Source organism: Lacerta agilis, chromosome 2 (genome assembly GCF_009819535.1).
Source record: "Lacerta agilis isolate rLacAgi1 chromosome 2, rLacAgi1.pri, whole genome shotgun sequence".
Classification (NCBI taxonomy): Eukaryota; Metazoa; Chordata; class Lepidosauria; order Squamata; family Lacertidae; genus Lacerta; species Lacerta agilis.
In genome coordinates, this window is record NC_046313.1 from 111,128,105 (window position 1) to 111,135,212 (window position 7,108).

At 48.6% G+C, this 7,108-nt stretch overlaps 1 protein-coding gene across 1 annotated transcript in view; it reads right to left on the minus strand.

Moving 5' to 3' along the window:
• Nucleotides 1-7,108, minus strand: part of LOC117042622 (zinc finger protein 197-like) — a 41,530-nt gene extending 34,422 nt beyond the window's left edge. Inside the window, exons 1-2 of the mRNA XM_033142169.1 lie at nucleotides 7,009-7,108; nucleotides 6,262-6,473 (exon numbers count right to left, since the gene is read on the minus strand). The gene's annotated coding sequence lies outside the window, so the exon portion shown is untranslated. The remainder of the gene's footprint in view (nucleotides 1-6,261; nucleotides 6,474-7,008) is intronic.

A 7,108-nucleotide genomic window follows, 5' to 3' on the forward strand; every position in this document is an offset into this window, starting at 1 on the left:
TTGATTCTTCCACATCAATGTTGTTGGACTGGTCATGTTGCGTGGATACCTTATTATAGTCTTCCAAAACTACTCTATTCCCAACTTAAAAATGGAAAGCGAAATGCTGATGGCAACAAATCTTTAAAAATGTAGTACAGTGGTACCTCGAGTTGCGGACACGATCTGTTCCGGGGTGCCGTTCGCACCCCGAAAAGTCCACATCCCGAGTAGCGATATCGCGCATGTGTGAAAGTGCAATATTGTGTTTCTGCGCATGCGCAAACTGTGCAGAATGTTTCTGCACATGCAGCAAAACCCAGGAGTAAAACACTTCCGGGTTTGCCGTATTCGCAACCCGCAAAAATGCAACCCACAGCGGACGTAACAAGAGGTATGGCTGTATAAAGACCAACAACTTGGAAACACTGGCCTGCGAGCGCGTCAATTGTAGAACAGCCTTTAGCAAAGGTGTCAGTTACTTGAATTCAGTGTGAAAGGGAGAAACATGGTAAGACAACGGCACACTTAGCAAACCCTCACCATGACCAACTCCCGCCCGGAAACCTATGTCCCCATTGTAGAAGGATATGTGAATCCAGAACTGGCCTCCATAGTCACTTACGGACCGTGTTCACGGAAGACAATCTTACTCGGCTATGAGTGATCACCAAAGAAGAAGCTGATAGCTGCACCTAAAGGCACAACTAGGGGCACAAAGGTGTCCACCCCTGCACTGCTGGGGATGCTGCCAAGGAGCTGCCACTCAGAGCCCCACCAGCGCTGCAAATGCAGAGCAGCTCATTCTGTTGCTCCAATTTCTTAAGCAGCTCTTGTAGCTTCCGCACTTCGGTGTTGGTGGCGCTGCAGCTCCAAACAACACAGTTACCCTTGGATCTACAGCACTGACGCCAAAGTGCGCAAGCTGCTTAAGCAGTAGAATAAGCATAAATCACCTGATGGGTGAGGTAATCACTGGTGCTAGGTCAAACGAGCCAGTTGCGGTGGTAACGGCACAGAGCTCAAGCTATATCTGTGTGATTAATGTTGTCAGTTCTGGAATCTTAGAGTTAGGGCAATAGGGAACCTCTAATAAATAATACCTTTATTGTCAATGTACAGCCTGTGTACAATGAAATTAAACAAGCCCTTCCCCACTCACTCAAACACTCAATCTCATTGCACTCTGCGTGCTTATCACACAACACACCACCTCGCAAGTCGGTTGTGCTATGTTATTTTCCGTTCAACAGCCTAACAGCCCATGGATAGAAGCTACCGTATTTTTCGGTCCATAAGGCGCTCCGGACCACAAGACACACCTGTTTTTTAAAGGGGAAAAACCAGGAAAAAATATTTTCCTGGTTTTCCTCCTCTAAAAGGCAGGGAGGGGCCGCTGGAGGGGGAGCACCGTCTCCATTCACAGCGGCTCATCCCTGCTTGCTTTAAAGGGACATGGGGACGAGGGGACAACGCTCCATTTCTCCCCTCGTCCCCATGTCCCTTTAAAGCAAGCGGGGATGAGCCTGCTTTTGGCATCGGCGTGCGGGGCACAGAGTGGTGGTGAAAGCAGCAGCATCCCCGCTGTTTTCTCCACCACCCTGTGCCTGGCACTGATCCCAAAAGCCTGCTTTTGGGGTCGGCGGGCAGCGCGTGGGGTGGTGGAGGAAATCCTCCACCAACCTCCCTGCCGCCCACCGATCCCAAAAGCAGGCATCGCAGCTGCCTCCCCCCACCTCCAGCTGAACACGGCGGGGGATGGGGGGAGGCAGCGGGAAGCGAAGGGGATGTTGCTGAATCATGCCAGCAGCCTTCCCGCTGCCTCCCACGCCCTGCTGTGTTCGGCGGGAAGAGGCAGCAGAGATGTTGCTGGATCGTGCTGGCAGCTCCATGAACGGAGCTGCTGGCATGATCCAGCAACATCCCCTTATGGAGCGAAGGCTTTGCTCCCGCAGCCTCCCCCCACCTCCCGCCTTCCTTTTTAGGAGGGAAAAAGTGCGTCTTATGGAGCGTAAAATACGGTATTTTTTTAGCCTGTTGGTACTGTTGATTATACTTCTATATGTCCTGCCCAAGGCTAGAAGATTAAAGAGGTGATGGCCGGGGTGCGAGTCATCCCTGATTCCTATGTACAGTCATACCTTGGGTTACGGCCACTTCAGGTTGCGTGTTTTCGGGTTGTGCACCGCACCGAACCCGGAAGTACTGGAATGAGTTACTTCCGGGTTTCGGTGCTCGCGCATGAGCAAAAACACCAAATCGCAACCCGCGCGTGCGCGTTGCGGGTTACGGATGCTGCAGGTTGCAAACTCGCCTCCCACACGAATCGCGTTCGCAACCTGAGTGTCCACTGTACGGGGTTGCAGCACTCATCTTGCTTTCAGGTCAAGGGAGCCGACATTGATTCGTGGACAGATTTCCGGGTCATGTGGCTAAGATTTCCGGGTCATGACTAAACCGCTTCTGGTGCAACAGAACATCGTGATGGAAGCCAGAGCACATGGAAACTGTTGTTGTTTTTTTAAAAAAACCTTTTAACTTTTTTACACATGCACACATACACTGCCCCCCTTTCCCCCCATATATCTATCTATACATCTGTAGGGAAGTTTTTAATGTGTGATCTTTTATCATTTTTTAATTATTATTAATATTCTGCTGGGAGCCGCCCAGAGTGGCTGGGGAAATCCAGCCAGATGGGCGGGGTATAAATTGTTGTTGTTGTTTTCTGAGTGTGTAATTTGTTCCCACCACCCTCTCTGGTCCCACCCTGTCTGTGTCATGTATGATTACCTGTTGATTCCTTTATGTGTTGTGTTTGTCAGTCGGTCTGTTTGTGTGCATGTTCCTCGCTTGCCTACCATCCTTGATGTAGCTACCGCGGCCCAGGAGAAGTCCACAAACCAACCAGTCTACTGGGAAAAACCACCCAAGAGAAGAGCGAGCAGCGTATAGACACACAAAGACTACAGTGGACCCTCGGGTAACGTTACCTTCGGGTAACGTAAACTTTGGGTTGCGAATGCGGCAAAGAAGGAGTGTATTTGCCACTCGCACAAAACAGGCACCTCGGTTATGGAATTTTTGGGATACAGCCAGGACTCCGGAACAGATTCTGTTCGTAACTGGAGGTACCACTGTACACAAAACCAACACCAGTAATCAAGATGTCTAGGGATCACAGCCCAGACATGACAATGATAGTTGCCTGACCCCAATGCTCTGAGAAAGCCAATACATCAAGGAGACCCTTCCCAGAGCCCAAAGAGGACATCCTCTTCAGGCTCTGGGACGGTCTCACACGAGGAAGATTCCCCTTCCATCCGATGAGCCAATACAGGCAACTCCCCATTTTAGGCAATTTTGTGGATGTGGAAGTGGGGGTGGAACATAACCCCCACATAAACGGGGAGTTGCCAGTATTCATTAAGTCTAGAGCCTGAACATCCCTGTTATAGCTGAGTGATTTGAACCCCAAACTTGAAACAAGTACAGTACCTGAGGAATGAAGATCAGTTACAAATACCGGCCAGGAAATGCTTACTCTATAAAGCCAAACAGCTTTTCAAGATATTTATGAATCTTCCAGATCCCAAAATCTTTGATCTGCCATCCGTGAAACAAAAGCCAAGATTGTGCCAAACACTGAAAAAACAAAATACTAACTTAAACCTGATTTGTAAGAGGATAGGAAAACCAATTAAACTCCAGTGTTCTCTGGCTATTAATCAGCCTGGCGTACAGCTGAATACTTGAGATAAAAGGGATTTACAAAAGTCCACAAAAGGCAGCAATGCTTCTCCCCACCTAGTTTGCTTTTCCTTAATCAGTTATCTCCAGTATTCCTTGCCAAGAGCCCAAAGGCAGGAGATAACCAGAAAACAACTTGCTTTGAGTCAGCCAGTCACAAAATGGCTGCTCGCTAAGTCAGTTGCAAAATGGCCGCTGACTAATCCAGGCACAATTACTTTCTGAAGCCTCATGAGCCTCTAGCTATCTGCATACAGAACTCAACAAGCCTTCATCGAAGTTACCAAATCCTCAGGGGTTTGAACTGCAAGCTACAAATGTTTTAAAATAAACATATTGAGTAAATTTAAAACTGAAAATAAATGCTCCAGTGAAACAACAGGAGAGGAACAAAAAGATTATATAGAGTTTGATGGGGATTGAATTTGGGAGTTTCTACTTGCAAAAGTGTCTGCTCTGCCACTGAATTGCCTTAGATTTAGAAAAACCTTCAATTTTGCAGGCAGTTCAATGCTAACCACATTGTTTAAACAACTACCAATTAATTCAAAAAGACTAAACTTGCCCTTTATTGCACAAGCTTAGCTATATTCCCTAAAAAACAAAATGCACACAGGCCCAGACAGGGGTATAGCATGGGAGGGGGAGGGCTGCGCAGCCCTGGGCACATTTTTTAGAGGTGGCAAATCCAGGCACGCACCCCAGGCTCCCTGATTGGGCCTGGCTCCGGCGCACAACTCGCACCCAGCCCCGGTCCTGGGTCAGATCTGACCCGAGAGGCGGAAAGGGGCGTTGCAGTAGTGCTTCCACCCCTATCCACAGCTGGGCAGTGCCATGCAAATATGCTGCGGAAGCAGCATTCTCACACCCGGCCGTGCTGGACACTGCAGGCTCCTTCTGCACCCCTGGGGAGAGGGTATCCGGTGTGCCAGGCCCAGACAATCTGAAAGACCGTATTCTCCCTTATAAACTTGTGGAAACTCGGGATGCCCTTCTCTCAGTTCCAACACCCTTACTTACAGACAGGGACAGCCAGATCCATTTTGCCACTTGTGGTGAACCGGGAATTGCCATCTCCTTCGCTTGCCCCACCGCTGCACCCCAGCTCTCACTGAACATGGCAGGAACCAGAGCACACATCTGTGTCGCTGCTCAGCTTCTCCGGTGGGGGGGGGGGAGAGAGCAACACTGCGCACTGGAACACCTCCCTCTCGGCAGCACATGCGCTGCCTGGGGTGGGCACTTCACCTCGTCTCATGGACAGGTGAGCTCTGCTTAACGACACACTTCATGGGGACACAGGGGTGAGTCTTCTTGGTGGATCCTTTCAGACTTTGGAGTGCCCTTCTTCGAGAAGCTAGACTGGCTCCCTCCTTTTTGTCCTTTTGCCCGCAGGCGAGGACTGTTTTATTCCAACAAGCTGTTGGGAACGAACTGTTTTTTAAAGGAAAGGGCTTTTAATAGTGCTGTGCTGTTTTTACTACAGTCATACCTCAGGTTGCAAACACTGCGAGTTATGTTTTTTCGGGTTGTGCTCACACCAAACCTGGAAGTACCGGAATGGGTTACTTCCGGGTTTCCGGCACTCGCGCATGCGCAGGACAACCAGATCACGCTTCATGCATAACAACCAAATTGTGATCCCCGCGTGCGCAGAAGCGGCACTGCGGGTTGCCAACGTGCCTCCCACACGGATCATGTTCGCAACCCAAGCGTCCACTGTATTTTAACTAGATTCCTTTTTAATACTCGATTCCGTAAGAGAAGACTTAAACCAAATTAAAATGGCACTGATAAAAGAAAAAAAACTAAAAACTCGTAAAAGATCATGATTTAGTAACTTTTTACCTATGATCTTTTACGAGTTTTTAGCTTTTTTCTTTTATCTGTGCAAGTACAGTCTCACCTCGAGTTATGATAGCTTCAGGTTGCGTTCCGCACGGGTTACGAACGCACCAAACCCGGAAATTACAGAACGGGCTACTTCCGGGTTCGGGGGTTCACGCATGCGATGCTCAAAATGACATCATGCGCATGCGGAGAAGGACCAAATCGCATCGCGCACATGCACAGGCGCGGCACTTCAGGTTGCGCTCTCTTTAGGTTGTGAACGGGGCTCCGGAACGGATCCCGTTCACAACCAGAGGTACCACTGTATTGTATACCAGTGATCTTTTACAATTTTTTAGCTTTCTGTATTTTATCTGTGCCGTTTTAATTTGTGTTACGTCTCAAATCCCAGTTGGGGGTAAAAGTGGGATATAAATAAATAGAGTGGTGCCCCGCTAGACGAAAATAATTCGTTCTACGAGTGTCTTCGTAAAGCAAATTTTTCGTCTAGCGAAGCGGCAATGCAGCGCTGAGGTTTTCCGTGGCACTGATCCGGCCTTTGGCCAGTAAACCTTGCTGGCCCCTGGGTTAGAGCATGGTGTTGATGATGCCAAGGTTTCAGGATTGATCCCTCACTTAACTGTGTTTAATATGATGATCATTTCTAATATAAGTTGCAATAATAATAATAATGTTTATTACCTGCCCTTCGCCAGATAGTCCCAGGGTGGCTTTCAGCAGATATAAATTACAGCATTTCGAAGGTTCTAGCAAATTAGGGCAGCCTTCGCACGGCAGTGTCACGTGGGTGGCAGTTTCCTTCCTTCAAAAAAAAAATCGGCAACCCGCGAGCGCCATTTTATGTGCTCCCAAAGTTCCTGGGAACGTTTTCTACTCCTTTAGCGTAGCTGTTTCTGAAATGGAAATCGCGAGAAACAAAATTAGTATGGCAAGTGAACCGCCTTTCCTTCCGCAAAGGAAAGTCCTCTGGGGTTTTTCCGCAAAAGAAAAAACCAAAGCAAAATGAAATCCTATTTTTACCCGCCCTTCCCGGCTCCTCGCGCCTTCTCCGAGAGAAGAACACAAAGAAACAAGGGGACCGATTCAGCCACGTAAAAAGAAAAAAGGCTTGTCGTTTTCGGCGGCAGAGATCCGAGCGACTTCAAATCGTTTTCGCGTTAAAATCGATGGGATGCAAAAGCCCGTCTGCCCCAACCTCCCTCCTTGCATCTCAAAACTACTGGAGATCTTGCATTTTTGCGGGAGGGGTAGCGCCCTGTTAAATCTATTTTTTTTAAAGGATTTTTTTTAAAAAACAAAGTCTGCGCAAAATAAAGAGGGGCAAATGCTCCATGAAACCAGGCTGAAGCCGCTCGACTCTTGCATTGTTAAGTCTCCCCGTCCGCTGCCCCGCAGTCCGCCTTAAAAAAAGACCCCCAAAATGCTTACTTGGTCGCCTCCGGAGGAGATTCCCAGGCTGGCAATTTCACCGGCTTTCTAGCCCAACAGCATCCTGCAAACTCGCGCCTCCAAGGAGAGGGAAAAAAAC